The sequence below is a fragment of the Martes martes genome, assembly GCF_963455335.1.
Source record: "Martes martes genome assembly, chromosome: 2".
In the NCBI taxonomy this organism is placed as follows: domain Eukaryota; kingdom Metazoa; phylum Chordata; class Mammalia; order Carnivora; family Mustelidae; genus Martes; species Martes martes.
The window spans coordinates 85,721,992-85,739,351 of record NC_137889.1 but is presented as its reverse complement, the minus strand read 5'-3'; positions in this window follow the sequence as shown (position 1 = coordinate 85,739,351).

The window sequence follows — 17,360 nt, the reverse complement described above, 5'->3', positions numbered from 1 at the left end:
CCCTGGTTCCTGACACCAAGCTTCTAAATCCCTTGGAATTTCCTAGGTAACAGGAATGTCTTATGTTCTAGTGAGCTGACTCTTAATGAACTCCTGTTTGGGGGCTGGTCACCAGAAAGACTAACCCGTGATTAGAAACTTGGAATTATCCACCCAGCCACACCACCCTTTGGAAAGGGAGAGGATCTGGAGACTAAGTTAGTAATCAACCATGCCTTCCTGATGAAGCCCCTGTAAAAATCCCAAAAATATGAGGTCGGGGGACTTCTGGGTTGATGAATGCATCCATGTGCCAGGAGGGTGGTGCACTCCAACCCCATAAGGACAGAAGCTCCTGTGCCCAGGACCATTCTAGACCCATGTACCTCTTCATCTGTCTATTCATCTTTCTCATTTTCATACCCTTTATCATGAAATTAATATTTCCCTGAGTTCTGTGAGCCATTCTAGAAAATTATTAAACTTAAGGAGAGATTAATGGGATCCCTAATTTTTAGAGCGTTATCCAGAAGTACAGGTGACAATTTCAACTTCAATAGTATCTGAAGTCAGAAGTGGAAGGGGCAGTCTTTTAGGACTGAGACATTAACCTGTGGGATCTGCACTAAATCCGGATAATTGCACTAAATTGAAGTGTATTGTAGGACCCCACCCCACCCCAGCTGGTATTAGAGAATTGTTTGGAAAAGCCCACACATCTGGCGTCAGAAGTAAAGTATTGTGTGTGAGTAAGGAGACACACAGGACTGTTTTTCTTATATACATTTACCAAACAAGTATTCATATTCTTATGTATATTCTAGAAATTAATTTTAACATACAATAATAGCTCACACATAGATACAAAACAGTTTTTTTAAAGATTTTATTTATTTATTTATGAGACAGAGAGAGATCACAAGTAGTCAGAGAGGCAGACAGAGAAAGAGGAAGAAGCAGGCTCCCTGCTGAGCAGAGAGATCGATGTGGGATTCTATCCCAGGGCCCTGAGATCATGATGTGAGCCAAAGGCAGAGGCTTAACCCACTCAGCCACCCAGCTTCCCTGCAACAAAACTATTTTTTTTATTTTATTGTTATTTTTTTCTTAACATACAATGTATTATTAGCCCCAGGGGTACAGGTCTGCGAATTGTCAGGCTTACACACTTAATAGCACTCACCATACCACATACACTCCCAATGTCCATAACCCAACCTCCCTCTCCCTACCCACCTCCACCAGGCAACCCTCAGTTTGTGCTGTGAAATTAAGAGTCTCTTTTGGTTTGTCTCCTTCCTGGTCCCATCTTGTTTCATTTTTTCCTTCCCTATGCCCCAAACCCCCCACATTACCTCTCAAATTCTTCATATCAGGGAGATCATATGATAAATGTCTTTCTCTGATTGACTTATTTCGCTCAGCATAATACCCTCTACTTCCATCCGCATCATTGCAAATAGCAAGAGTAAAATTTCTTTTGCTGCCTACATAGTATTCCATTGAATGATTATATATATATTTATATATATATATATATATATATATAAAATCTACTTCATTATTGATTCATCCGTTGATGGACATGTAGTTTCTTTCCACACTCTGGCTATTGTGGACATTGCTGCTCTAAGCATTCGGGTGAACATGCCCCTTCGATCACTACATTTGTATCTTTAGGGTAAATACCCAGTAGTGCGATGCTGGGTCATAAGGTAGCTCTATTTTCAACATTTTGAGGAACCTCCAGACTTTTTTCCAGAGTAGCTGCGCCAGATTGCATTCTCACCAACAGTGTGAGAGGGTTCCCCTTTCTCCACATTCTTGCCAGCATCTGTCATTTCCTGACTAGTTAATTTCAGCCATTCTGACTGGTGTGAGGTGGTATCTCATTGTGGTTTTAATTTGTATTTCCTTGATGCCGAGTGATGTGGAGCACTTTTTCATGTGTCTGTTGGTCATCTGGATGTCTTCTTTGCAGAAATGTCTGTTCATGTCCTCTGCCCATTTCTTGATTGGATTATTTCTTCTTTGGGTGTTGAGTTTGATAAGTTCTTTATAGATTTTGGATACAAGCCCTTTATCTGATATGTCATTTGTGAATATCTTCTCCCATTCTGACAGTTGTCTTTGGGTTTTGTTGACTGTTTCCTTTGTTGTGAAAAGGCTTTTGATCTTGATGAAGTCCCAGTAGTTCATTTTTGCCCTTACTTCCCTGGCCTTTGGCAATGTTTCTAGGAAGAAGTTGCTGTGGCTGAAGTCGAAGAGGTTGCTGCCTCTGTTCTCCTCAAGGATTTTGATGGATTCCTTTCTCACATTGAGGTATTTCATCCATTTTGAGTTTATTTTCATGTGTGGTGTAAGGAAATGGTCCAGTTTCATTCTTCTGCATGTGGCTGTCCAATTTTCCCAACACCATTTGTTGAAGAGCCTGTCCTTTTTCCATTGGACATTCTTTCCTGCTTTGTCAAAGATTAGTTGACCATAGAGTTGAGGGTCTATTTCTGGGCTATCTATTCTGTTCCATTGATCTATGTGTCATTTTTGTGCCAGTACTACACTGTCTTGATGATGACAGCTTTGTAATAGAGCTTGAAGTCTGGAATTGTGATGCCACCAACTCTGGCTTTCTTTTTCAACATTCCTCTGGCTATTAGGCATCTTTTCTGATTCCATATAAATTTTAGGATTTTTTGTTCCACTTCTTTGAAAAAATGGATGGTATTTTGATAGGGATTGCATTAAACGTGTAGATTGTTTTAGGTAGCATAGACATTTTCACAATATTTTTTCTTCCAATCCATGAGCATGGAAAAATTTTCCATTTCTTTGTGTCTTCCTCAATTTCTCTCATGAGTACTTTATAGTTTTCTGAGTACAGATTCTTTGCCTCTTTGGTTAGGTTTATTCCTAAGTATCTTGTGGTTTGGGGTACAATTGTAAATGGGATTGACTCCTTAATTTCTCTTTCTTCTGTCTTGTTGCTGGTGTATAAAAATGCAACTGATTTCTGTGCACTGATTTTAAATCCTGACACTTTGCTGAATTCCTTTAGAAGTTCTACAGATTTGGAATGGAGTCTTTTGGGTTTTCCACATAAAGTATCATATCATCTGCAAAGAGTGATAGTTTGACTTATTCTTTGCCAATTTGGATGCTTTTAATTTCCTTTTGTTGTCTGATTGCTAAGGCTAAGACTTCTAGTACTATGTTGGATAGCAGTGGTGATAATGGACATCCCTGCCATGTTCCTGAACTTAGTGGAAAAGCTCTCCATTTTTCTCCATTGAGAATGATATTTGCTGGGTTTTTCATGGATGGCTTTGATGATAATTGAGGTCTGTGCCCTCTATCCCTACTCTTTGAAGAGTTATGATCTAGAAAGAATGCTGTACTTTGTCAAATGCTTTTTCCGTATCTATTGAGAGTATCATATGGTTCCTGTTCTTTCTTTTATTAATGTATTGTATCACATTGATTAATTTGCAGATGTTGAACCAACCTTGCAGCCCAGGAATAGATCCCACTTGGTCATGGTGAATAATCATTTAATGTATGTTGGATCCTATTGGCTAGTATTTTGGTGAGAATTTTCACATCTCTGTTCATCAAGGATATTGGTCTCTAAGTCTCTTTTTTGATGGGATCTTTGTCTGGTTTTGGGATCAAGGTAATGCTGGCCTCATAAAATGAGTTTGGAAGTTTTCCTTCCATTTCTATTTTTTGGAACAGTTTCAGGAGAACAGGTATTAATACTTTAAATGTTTGGTAGAGTTCCCCTGGGAAGCCATCTGGCGCTGGGATCTTGTTTTTTTGGGAGGTTTTTGATGACTGCTTCAATCTCGTTACTGGATACAGGTCTGTTCAGGCTTTCCATTTCTTTCTGGTTCAGTATTGGTAGTTTATACGTCTCTAGGAATGCATCCAATTTTTCCAGATTGTCCAATTTGCTGGCGTATATTTGCTCATAATATGTTCCTATAGTTGTTTGTATTTCTTTGGTGTTGGTTGTGATCTCTCCTCTTTCATTCATGATTTTATTTATTTGCGTCCTTTCTCTTTTCTTTTTGATAAGTCTGGTCAGGTCCATAAATAATATTTATCAATCTTATTAATTCTTTAAAAGAACCAGCTCCTAGTTTCGTTGATTTGTTCTACTGTCCTTTTGGCTTCTATTTCATTGATTTCTTCTCTGATCTTTATTATTTCTCTTCTCCTGCTGGGTTTAGGATTTCTTTGCTGTTCTTTCTCCAGCTCCTTTAGGTGTAGGGTTGGTTGTGTATTTGAGACCTTTCTTGTTTCTTGAGAAAGGCTTGTATCACTATATATTTTCCTCTCAGGACTGTCTTTGCTGTGTCCCACAGATTTTGATCAGTTGTGTTTTCATTATTATTTGTTTCCATGATTTTTTTTCAATTCTTCTTTAATTTCCTGGTTGCTCTTTAGCCTCCATGTATTTGGGTTCTTTCCAAATTTCCTCTTGTGATTGAGTTCTAGCTTCAGAGCATTGTGGTCTGAAAATGTGCAAGGAATGATCCCCATCTTTTGATACCAGTTGAGACCTGATCTATGAACCAGGATGTTATTTCTCTGGAGAATGTTTCATGTGCACTAGAGAAGAATGTGTATTCTGTTGCTTTGGGATGGAATTTCTGAATATATCTGTGTTGTCCACATGGTCCACTGTGTCATTTAAGGCCTTTATTTCCTTGTTGATCTTTTGCTTTCATGATCTGTCCTCTTCAGTGAGGGAGGTTTTAAGTCCTCTACTATTATTGTATTATTGTCGATGTGTTTCTTTGATTTTGCTATTAATTGGTTTATATAGTTGGCTGCTCCCATGTTAGGGGCATAGATATTTAAAATTGTTAGATCTTCTTGTTGGACAGAGCTTTTGAGTATGCTATAGTGTCCTTTCTCATCTCTTATTATAGTCTTTGGCTTAAAATCAAATTGATCTGTTATAAGGATTGCCACTCCAGCTTTCTTTTGATGTCCATTAGCATGGTACATTGTTTTCCACCCCCCACCCCCCACTTTAAATCTGGAGGTGTCTTTGGGTCTAAAATGAGTTTCTTGTAGGCAGCGTATTGATGGGTGTTATTTATTTATTTTTTTATCCTTTCTGATACCCTGTGTCTTTTGATTGGGGCATCTAGCCCATTTACATTCAGGGTAACTATTGAAAGATATGAATTTAGTGCCATTGTATTGCCTGTAAGGTAATTGTTATTGTATAATGTCTCTGTTCCTTTCTGGTCTACTACTTTTAGGCTCTCTCTTTGCTTAGAGGACCCCTTTCAATATTTCCTGTAGGGCTGGTTTGGTGTGTACAAATTCTTCTAGTTTTTGTTTGTCCTGGAAGCTTTTTATCTCTCCTTCTATTTTCAGTGATAGCCTAGCTGGATATAGTATTCTTGGCTGCATGTTTTTCTTGTTTAGTGCTCTGAATATATCATGCCAGTTCTTTCTGGCCTGCCAGGTTTCTGTGGATAAGCCTGCTGCCAATCTAATATTTCTACCATTGTGTATTACAGACTTCTTGTCCTGGGCTGCTTTCAGGATTTTCTCTTTCTCGCTAAGACTTGTAAGTTTTACTATTAGATGACGGGGTGTGGACCTATTTTTACTGATTTTGAGGGGGATTCTCTGTGCCTCCTGGATTTTGATGCTTGTTCCCTTTGCCATATTAGGGAAATTCTCTACAATAATTCACTCCAATATACCTTCTGCCCCCTTCTCTCTTTCTTCTTCTTCTCAAATCCCAATTATTCTAATATTGTTTCATCTCATGGTATCACTTATCTCTCAAATTCTCCCCTCATGGTCCAGTAGCTATTTGTCTCTCTTTTGCTTAGCTTCTTTATTCTCCATCATTTGGTCTTCTATATCACTAATTCTCTCTTCTGCCTCATTTATCCTAGCAGTAAGAGCTTCCATTTTTTATTACACCTCATTAATAGCTTTTTTCATTTCAGCTTGGTTAGATTTTAGTTCTTCTATTTCTCCAGAAAGGGCTTTTATTTCTCCAGACAGGGTTTCTCTAATATCTTCCATGCCTTTTTCAAGCTTGGCTAGCACCTTGAGAATCATCATTCTGAACTCTAGATCTGACATTTTACCAATGCTCATATTGATTAGGTCCCTAGCCTTTGGTACTGCCTCTTGTTCTTTTTTCTGTGGTGTGTTTTTCCACCTTGTCATTTTATCCAGATAAGAATATATGAATGAGAGAATAAAATACTAAAAGGGTGGCAAAGACCCCAGAAAAATGTACGTTAACCAAATCAGAAAAGACCCCAAATCAGGGGGAGAAGAAAGGAGGTAAAAAAGAGTTTAAAAAATTTAAAAAAAAATATATATATATATATTTATATATATTAGGCTGGTGAATATAAAAGAGCCTTCCACTTGATTTTGAGTGTATTTTGTCTCTTAGAAGAAACTTCCTCCCAAAATTTTAAAGAAAGAAAAACTTATGTATATACAAAAATAAGGGTAAACAAGATGAAAGAATGGAATATGACTGTAAAGAAGAAAATTTAAAAAAAAAATTCTAAAAAGGAATTGATAAGTTGGTTGGAAAAAGAAAGAAAAAAAAGTAGAGAGAATTTGCTCAGGCTGGAAACTAGAACAAAGCCCTGTGCTAGATTTAGGGTATATTTTGATCTAATAGAAGAAATTGTATCCCAAAATTTTTTTTTAAGAAAAAACCCTATATGTATACAAAAAATAAAGTTAGATCAATGAAAGATAAAATATGACTATAATAATGAAGGTTTAAAAAGATTTTTTAGAAAGGTATGGTTAAGATAGACTAGCTAAAAAAGTTTAAAGAGGAAAGAGAAAAGGTTAGAAAAATTAGAATGAGAAACAAATAAAATTTTTAACAAATTAATTAACTTCACAAAACTAAAGAACCATGGGGAAAAAGCCATGAATTCCATGCTTTGCTTTCCCCTCCTGTTTCCCCGCTGTTCTCTTTGATCAGTGAGCTTGGTCTTGGCTGGATGTTCTTGCTGATCTTCTGGGGGAGGGGTTTGGTGTAGTGATTCTCAAATGCCTTTGCCTGAGGTGGAATTGCACCCACCCTTGCCCAGGGCCCTGCTAAGTAATCTGCTCAGGTTCACTCTCAGGGGCTTTTGTTCCCTGAATGCTTTCCATAGAGCTCTGGATGATGGGAATGAAAATGGCGGCCTCCCAATCTCTGACCTGGAGGAGCTGAGAACTTGGGGCCCCAGTACTCAATGCATACTCAGAGAAGAGTGCTCAATCACTCCCATCTCCCAGGTCTCTGGCCACGCTTTGAGCTCACCTGGCCTGTGACTGAGTGTTTCTGTCTCTGGCACACAGCTGTGTTTGGAGTCTCCAAATCTAGTAGATTATTGCTGCTCTGCTTTTTGGGCAGATGAAGGTGGGTCTCCCCAGATATGCCACTTGTGAGGTCCCTGCTCAAAGAGTAGTGGTCCAACTGTGCTGCAGATCACAGTTTAAGGTAACCCAAGCTGAGAGCTCACTCCTTGGCTCTGGCTCCGTCTCTGTAGCTGACTTCCCTGCTCTGATACCTGCGAGCTCTGCTACACTCAGATACTCCTGATCCTTCTGTGACCCCGTGGGACCTGAGACCACACTGTCCCTGCAAGGGCTCCACCCCTGCTTAGCCTCTAGAGTGATGTCCCTTGGTAGAGCAGACTTCTAAAAGTTCAGATTTTGTGCTCCATTGCTCCACCACTTGCAGGGAGCCGGGCCCTCCCCCCACAGTCAATCTTCCCATCGCTTTGGATTCACTTCTCCGCATGTCCTAACTTTCAGAAAGTGGTCAATTTTCTGTTTCTAGAATTGCTGCTCTTCTCCTCTTAGATCTCCCGTTGGTTTTGTAGGTGTTTGGAGTGGTTTGGTAACGATCTAACTGAACTCCTGCGACCTGATGTCATCTGAGTCTGCTACTCCTCCACCATCATGACTCCGACCACCCCCCCCACAACTATTTTTTTAAAAGCTCAGTGGGTGCCTGGGTGGCTCAGTCAGTTAAATGTCTGCCTTTGGCTCAGGTCATGATCCTGAGGTCCTGGGATCAAGTCCACATCAGGCTCCTTGGTCAGCAGGGAACCTGCTTCTCCCTCTGCCAGCTGTTCTACCTGCTTGTGCTCTCTCTCTGACAGATAAATAAAATATATATATGTATTTTAAAGCTCAGCAATATGTCTTATTAACTCCTTCCAAGAAATGTCAAATAGGTTGTCCTGGAAAATTCTTAATTTCTATGATATCCCATTTTTCTCACAATCTCAAATATGTGGAGCACACCTTGGTGCCATTATTTCCTGCTTTTCTTGATGTGCTGTATTTGAATCTTAATTAATTTGTAATTAGGTCTATTATTACTGACATTTTTAAATTGAAACTGCATAAAGAGCAACATCTTTTACCTAAGAATTAACCAAGGTAATAGTGAGGAGATAAAAACAAAACAGCACTTCTGCTTCTCGTACCTGGCTCAAGGGATGGGACCCCCACAGAGATGGAATGACAAGTCTCACCACTCTCCCACATGTTCACTGTGGAACAGTCAGGAAGAGGGAAAAGCAGCCCATGAAGATGTCCTTCTCACAATGACTTGCATGAGGTGTAAATGGTCTCAAATGAGTAGTGTGACAAAATGAGAGTTTAGAGTCTGGGATATCATTTTCAAATATCCTTATCTGGAGTGGGAAGACCTGTCTTCCTCCTCTGTTTATGGGGTTTCCCCATTCAACTTTCTGAACCCTGCACTACTAACTACCTTGAGAAATGACTTTCACCTAGAATTGGCAAGTTGAATGATCTGAGGGCATAGTCCTTCAAAGAACCACTGACACTTCTGACACCAATTGCAAGTTGAGGGGGTTCCCAAAACCACATTCAAGTTTGATAGTTTCCTAAAAGTACTCCAAAAACTCACTGGAATCCATTATACCAACAATTATGTTTTATTATAAGGAAAGGATACAGATTAAAATCAGCCAAGGGAAAAGACACATGGCACAGAGTTTGGGAAACTTCAAAACATGAAACTTTTATTGTCTTCTTTTGCCACTGGCGCATGCCAATACACACAGAGTATTGCCAATCAGTGAAATTCACCCAACACTTGGTATCCAAAGTTTTTACTAGGGCTTCATTACATAGGCATAATTAATAGATTAATTGATTGCCCACATACTGATCTGAGTCTCCAAATCAACTAATACAAATGACCCAAGTCCTCACCCTAAATCACGTGGTCAGTCTTTCCAGTACAGCACCAACCCTAAGATTATCTGGTATGTCCAGCCCTGCCCTAAGATCTAGTATGATCAGCACCCACCCTAAACAAAGACACTCTTACCAGGTTTGACATTGATTTCCTCCCAGAATCCAAGACTAAAAGATAGACTTCTATTTGGACAAAGCCAAATTATTTACTACACAGACCCCAATTTAAACTTAACATTTTTAACTTATGACCTCCTTTGTGAGGCAATTTTATTTTATTTATTTATTTTTTTAAAAGATTTTACTTATTTGACAGCAGAGATCGCAAGTAGGCAGAGAGGCAGGCAGAAAGAGAGGGAAGCAGGCTCCCTGCTGAGCAGAGAGCCCGATGTGGGGCTCGATCCCAGGACCCTGGGACCAGGACCTGAGCTGAAAGCAGAGGCTTTAACCCACTGAGCCACCCAGGTACCCCTATGAGGCAATTTTAAAAGGTGATTTCATGAACGTGTTACTTACCCCAGTGGAACTGAGATATTCTGACACTACATCTTAACTGTGGGTTATTTTTTCTTCTTTATCTTCTATAAGCTTTTATAGCAACTAGCACTGCCCCTGGGTGATAGAGGAAAAGGCATTAGGGAAAGCAGGTGATGATTAAACATGCCATTTATACCCAGGGCCTCTGGTAAGTACTTTCCCATATGTTTTATACATATCTCATAGGCATTAAATTCCCAGGGCTTTTGTAACAAATTACCACAGACTTTGTGGTTTAAAAAAACAAAAACTTATTTTTGGACAGAAATCCAAAATCAAGGTGTCTGTAGGACCTTAACCCCTTAAAAGGCTCTAGGGAAGACTCTTTCTTGCCTCTTCCAGCTTCTGGTGGCTCTACCTTGGCTTCCTTACCTACATCACTCCAATCTCTGCCTCTGAGGTCATATGGACTCTTCTTTTTATTTGCCTGTGTCTTCTCCTTTTCTGTCTTTCATAAGGACACATGTCATTGGATTTAGGGCCACTATGCTTATCAAGGACATTGACAATGAAGGAGAAAATCTAAGCATACATTAGAATCTTCAGGTTTCAGAACCAAAAGCAAAGCCACAGTGCCAGCATCCCCCAAGTGTCAGAATCTGCATTATAGTAGCCAGACTGCTGCAGTCTTTCATCATCTGCTACTACCTGCTTGAAGTCCAATCTTTTTACTAATGTTTTTTTAAGATGATTCTTCCATATTTCAAGTGTAAACTGCCCTTCATTCATTTCAAAACCCCTCAGTTCATCTTTTCTCCAACTCAAGGTTCCCACTCCCTTCGATCACTTTCCACTGTAATTTCTAGCCACCTTCTTCTGGACACTTGGCAGCTTTCCATGTCTTTCTGTAATGAAGTACTCAGACCTAGGGTAATAAGCAAGAGAGCAAGTCTGGAGACAGTGCATATCCCAGTCCTGCCACTGAATGGATGTGTAATATGGGAAAATCAACACCCCTCTGTTCAATTTCCTCATTTTATTAAATGGAAGGATTATACTACTTGTCCCTACAGGATGGCTTGAAGATTCAATGAGACATTATATGTCGTCCTTGGAACAGTGCTAAGGCACATGGAGAACCCAGAAACAAAAAGCTCTGGTACAGTGGGACTATTATCTCCCTTGAACTAAAAACTCTTACTTATTAACAGACCTTAGATTGCATGAGCAGCCTCCTCACAGCATTGCTGACTGGTGAGCTTGCAGGCAGTCTAAACCCTCTAGGTCTCCTATGTTAAGTACCTGCCCTATATAATTGATATTTTTAATAAGAATTATATATTTTACATTTACCTTTGTTAAATTTATCCTTTTTTTAGCCCCTTATTCTAAATTGTCGAAGTGTTTTAGAATTCATCCAGTGCAGTCACTTTTTCTTTGGCTAACATGTTTTCACCCAATTTGCTAAACATATTCTGAATGTCTTTATTCAAATGTGAAGAGGCCAGGTTAAATGTCTAGCCATATTCCCCTAGAGACCTTCCTTGAGACCAATACAAATTTTATATCAACACTCCTTGGATCTAGATTTTAAATTGACTACAAATCCTTCTAACCACTATATTCTAGCCCATACAAAGACATCAAATGCCCATCTAAAATCCAGATGATGTATGTCTATAAATATTCCTCTCAGCCATCATGGTCATAATGCTGTTCTTTCATTTCTTAATTCCCATCAAGAATCAGAACCATTTACTTCTCACCCATTTTTAAAAACTCAGCATTTCTGGGTCCTTACTTCATAGGTGTTGTTCAAGGTATAGAGAATATACTGATAAATGTGACCTAAGTCTGTCCTTAAGGAAATTGCAGTCTACAAGGGAGACAGAAGTAAGTAGACAGTTACAATGGGGGGTAATCTTATGGGTGAAATAATACGGATAAGCATAGGTGGCTGTATGTCTCAGTTACTATGGCTACATAGAAATGACCTAAAGCTTGGCAATGTAAAGCCACACATTGCATGTGTATGGATCAGGAACTGAGACAGGACACAATGCAGACATCTTTTCTTGACTCTGTGATGTCTGATGGCCTCTTCCAGAAAACCTGTAAACAGTTGATGCTGGGGCCTCAGTTCTTCCCCCTGTGGGCATCTCCATGTTGTCTTCAACATGAGAAAATATGGGGTTTTTTAGAATATAGTGACTAAGTTCCAAAGACGAACATCCTGAGAGAGAGAAAGAGAGAGAGAGAGAGAATGAGTGACCACCTGGTGGAAGCTATACCATCTTCTAGGACCTAGCCTTGGAGTCACATAACTTCACTTCCATCATATTTAACTCATCAATACAGTTGCAAAGTCCCACTTAGCTTCAAGGAGAGGGAAACAGATTCTATTTCTCCATGAGAGTGACAAGGTTGTGAAGAGCTTGTGGGACTGGAAACATTGCACTGGCCATTTGAGGACAAAACAATCTGCCATATTGTGCGAATACACAGAAACAACAACTAACGTAAGCTGGGAAGTAGGGCTCAGGGAAGGACACAAAGTGTGAATCACCACAAGGCAAAAACTACGCTGAAATTCAGTAAACTAGTATGGAAAACAAAAGCACAACTTGCAGCCATATTACAATCTCAAAAGACCACTTACACCTATAAAAGATGACACGAGTTAGGCAGTAGAGATGGAAGGCTGTCTCCAACCTCTGCCCAGACCCTAGCAGTTCTATGAGCTGGCCTGACTTGTTCCCTCTTGGCCAGGGCCAGTGACTCATTTGTTCAATATCACCACCCCTTTTGGTGTCCATTGTTCCACCCTCCATTCTGAAGACTTTTAGGTATTCAAGAGCATTAAAGGAAGGGATTAGGAAAGAAAGAGAAGTGCATTTGGGAAGGTGGAGCTGCCCCAAAGAGCAGACTGAATGAATGCTGAACAAGGTCATGGGGCACAGGCCAGCATGTGGCAGAGTGCTGGCTAACGCTGGTGCCTTTTATGCACTGCCCAGCCAAGAAGACAACTCACATGGGCTCTCAGCATGAGCAGCCGACAGACTCCCACACAGACACTGTGTCTGAGTGACACATGGTCTGTAGATGTCTGTTTGCTCAAAGCTTTTCATCTGGCACCTTCCTCTTATCCTTTGCAGCTAAAAGATCTTGATCTTCTCTAAGGAGAGGAGAAAAAAATAGGGCATGTATTTTTCTAAATTTTCTACCTTATTAGGTAGAAATAAGGTGCTGTGGCATTTGAATTTCAAAGTTGAGTATTTAGCACCTTTGTTCTCTAGTTCCAGTCTATCTAGCCCAGCACATTGAATTCTTTAGCCACACTAGTCACATGTGACTAGTGTCTCCTTTATTAGACAGCAAGGTCTAGGTACTCAGTCTATGTTGGTTAAATAAGCCACACAGAATAAGGTGAGCAGAACTTTTGAACGTGGTGGAGGGGACAGAGATAGGCACGAAGCAGTTGATCCTTCAAAATATTTTCCCAGCACAAAGATTCTGTATAATTAGGAGCTATTCAGTACCAATTTTAAAATTTTAACATTACCAAAAATCAAATGGTCAAAATAGCAAGAGATCAAATAGAATCTTTGAAAGATGAAGGCCCCTCCTGGAAACCCCCACCTTGGGTCTGGATTACAGGGCTGAGCTGGTTCAGGCTGGCCAGGAGCTATTACAACCAAGACAGAGACCAGAACTCTTCTCCCCAGCCCCCAGCACAATAGCTGACTGGCATTTCTCTCCAGCTCTTGAGCTGGGTTCCTGTCCCTCCTAATCTAAGATGTGATTAAATTGAATTGCTTTCTAAATCTGTTATGTAATTTGTATGTAATGCCCTTAATATTGGGTTTGAATACAATTGCAGTAAGATACACTAATTGATTCGTTTAATTTTATTTTCCATCCTTTGAATTGAAGCCTTTGGGACTCAATATGTAAAGTAATATGCAAATTGGGATTTTGATGCAAGAAGACTTGGCAGTTTTTTTAAACAGGGCTCAAGCATTACTTGGAATCATTTAAGAGAGTAATTCCAAACAAAGCAACCTCTACTTGCCCTTCTGTGTGATTAAATTTTGGTGTACACAAACATAGATATACAAAACATGCTCAAAATCACTGAATATTAATTGATGATATAGGTCAAAAAACAATTATACTTCTCTCATGATTTTTCTATCCATAACCTTAATATAAAACAGAATAATGTTTTACGAGTTCACATAACTTTCCATAGACTGGATGAAGCAGAGAATAGTTGCAAAAAGAAATCAATCCATCAAAAACTAGTGAGCACCTTCTTTGGACTAATAATAACAAAAACAGCAAACGTTTATTGAGTGCTTATTATGAAACAGACTGCGCTCAGAATTTTATCTAAATTATTTTCTGGCTAGGGATTCAGTTAGGGGCTTTCAGAGATATGTACATGTTTAAAGCTCATCTCCATATCTAAGGAGCTTAAAATTCAAGTGCCAAATATTGGTATCAACAAAAGGTTCTAGGGGTTAAGAGGAAAGAGGTATCTTTTGAATCCAAAGAAATCTAGCTTTCTGCTTTCCTTATTCCCAAACTCCGCTGCTACAGATGCAAGCATGATTCTGATACTAACAGACAGGTAGCCTTAATATGCAGCTAAGTTGATTTTAAAATAACTGTTCTTGGCCCTCCACTTCCTCCTTCCAAATGAATGCCATTTTTCTGAGTTCAGAGGAGATCACAAACTTCAAGCTGCGAATGTAATCTCTCAAGAGTTGTCACTGTTTCCAAAGTGTGGCTCACAATAACAGCACTGGCAATTTCATCGCTCACCGCAGTTAATATATTTCACTAGGATCAAACCATAGTTTACAGGAAATTGCTATACTATTGGTGTCATGGATGAGGAAATCAGTACATGAGATCACCAAGTCCTAGAATTCTGAGAAAATGAGAAGTCAGTGGGATGGAGCTTGTTTGGTTGTTGGGATAACATTAACAGAATGAGTACCATGGCTAAGATTTCAGTTTGGAGATGACATGTAAAGACAGACCAACCAAGTCTTTCTAGGCTTCATTTCCCATACCATTAAGAATAAGGTGTTGGGCTCAATGAGCTCCATAATTCTATGATTTTTAAATTCTTTTCTAAATTCCTCAGCATCATGAAGATTTTAAAGTTATTCATTCTAAATACCCAAATATCTTAGTCCTAGAAACAATACCTCAATTTAAGTTTGAAGAATGAATGACCCAAAGAGGGTCAGTAAGTTGTTCCATGTCACACAGTGAATTTGTAGTAGTGCCAGACAAGAAGCCAATTCTCTGGAATCCAAGGCCAAGGAGATTTTATTTATTTATTTATTTTTAAAGATTTTATTTATTCATTTGACAGAGATCACAAGCAGGTGGAGAGGCAGGCAGAGAGAGAGGAGGAAGCAGGCTCCCTACTGAGCAGAGAGCCCGATGCGGGCTCAATCCCAGGACCCCAGCATCATGACCCGAGCTGAAGGCAGAGGCTTTAACCCACTGAGCTACCCAGGCACCCCAAGGCCAAGGAGATTTTAAAGCACTGTGCTCCCTTTCTTGACAAGATGACAAGGTATCTCAAAGGCTGTTATAGCTACTAATGAACAATGTCTACAGCTACTTCTGGCTGTCCAAACCTATGTTTATTACCATGATAGATTATAACAATGTCACAAAATCACTCCTTTCCTGCATTCAGGCCCTCCCATTCTGACTCTGGGCTCAGCCAGGTGACTTGCTCTGGCTAATAGGACATCAGCAAATGTGACTCAAGTGGAAACTTGATAAGCACCGGTGCAGTGGGGCTTGTCCTCTTTTTGGGTATCCTTAGAACTCCAACTCACTACTATGAGAATGAGCCTGGGCTAGCCTGCATCATAATAAAAGACTTGTGCCCCAGTCATTCTTTTTTTCCCAACCCACAACCAGCCAACGCAAAACTTCATAGCCGAACAGCAGATGACCACAGATGCATGAGTGAGACCAATTAGAATCAGCAGAACTATCCAATCTGAGCCCAACCCAAACTACTGTACAGCAGGATCCTAAGTTAAAAAAATAGTTTCTGTTTTAAGAAGTTGCGGGATCATCAGTTACACAACAGAAAAAATCTAATACAAGTCCCCAAGCAAATTCTCAAAGGGATTTCTTTGTGAAGCTGAGAGCTACAATTAAGGAAATGAAGAAGACAAAATTATTTTAAAGTTCTGTAAGACCTAGCTGCCAACAGCAACATGTGATTAGTTGTGATTAGTTCTCAAATCTAAGCAGGTCCTTGAGATTCCACTATTTCTCTGAAAATCTTCAGGGCCAAATTTCACAGCAGCACTTGGTTGCATATTCATTGTATGCGTTTCTTCACATCTTAAAATGCCAATGGTTCCAGGCTTTACTCTATACTACTTTTTTAAAAAATTTAATTTAATTTTTTTTTCAGTGATCCAAAATTCCTTGTTTATGCACCACACCCAGTGCTCCATGCAATACATGCCCTCCTTAATATACTTCTCTTACTGGATTAAAATTTCAAGACTGAATCTGAGTTCTACCAAGTCATCAATGCAGTACTGTGAGGCGGGGCGGGGGGGGAGGGGACAAAACAAAACAAAACACAACACAACAAAGTACATAATTGAGTATTTGAGTAGAAATTCGTTTGGCTTCTAAGTTTATCTATATTAGTTTGACCAAGCTGCTGAGAAATTACTTCCAATGTATAGGTCTATGGGAATTATTCTATATGTTCAATAAAAAATATCTAAAGAGGAATAAAAAATTCAAGAGCATATTAACTTACTTAATTTATGATCTCCTAATTTAGCAAAAATGCTAAAGTAAAAGCAATTCTATGAATTACAGTAACATGTTTAGTGTTATTTTTTGATCTCACATTTTTTTTCAGTTGAACTTTGGACATGCTCTAACATCTCTGCCTGTAGAGAGACAGACTGAGGAACAAGCAGAATATTAAGCAACCACTTATATGCCTCCCTAGGGAGTCTTCTGCTAATATTATACATTGCAACAACATTGCTTGAATGGTTTATTAATGGCAGCAAAACAGAGTGAATGCTACATACAATGATAATAACAATAAAGGTTATTTATACTCTGCCTACCTTCCAGATAGCTTTAGAGGCCTACAAAGATACACCACTAGCAATACAAAATAAAAGTGAGACAAACTGCTTTTGGATATGAAAAAGAATCAGAACAATGTGTTGTCCAGTTCCAAGAAAACTGAACTATGGACAGTTGTCCAACAATTCTAAATTAATAAAAACTTACATCCTCCCTTTGTTTCAGGATTTGAAATATGTCTATGAATATTCAAAATCAGCATTTCTGGTGAACAGGAAATTGAACTTTAAAAAGAAGCAATCAGGGGTGCCTGGTGGCTCAGTGGGTTAAGTCTCTGCCTTCAACCCAGGTCATGATCCCAGGGTCCTGGGATCGAGCCCCGCATGGGTCTCTCTGCTCAGCAGGGAGCCTGCATCCCCTCTCTCTCTGACTGTCTCTCTGCCTACACGTGATGTCTCTCTGTCAAATAAATAAATGAAATCTTCAATCTTCAAAAAAAAAAAAGAAACAAACAAACAATCAGGGCAACTGGGTGGCTCAGTTGGGCATCATCTGGCTCTTGGTTT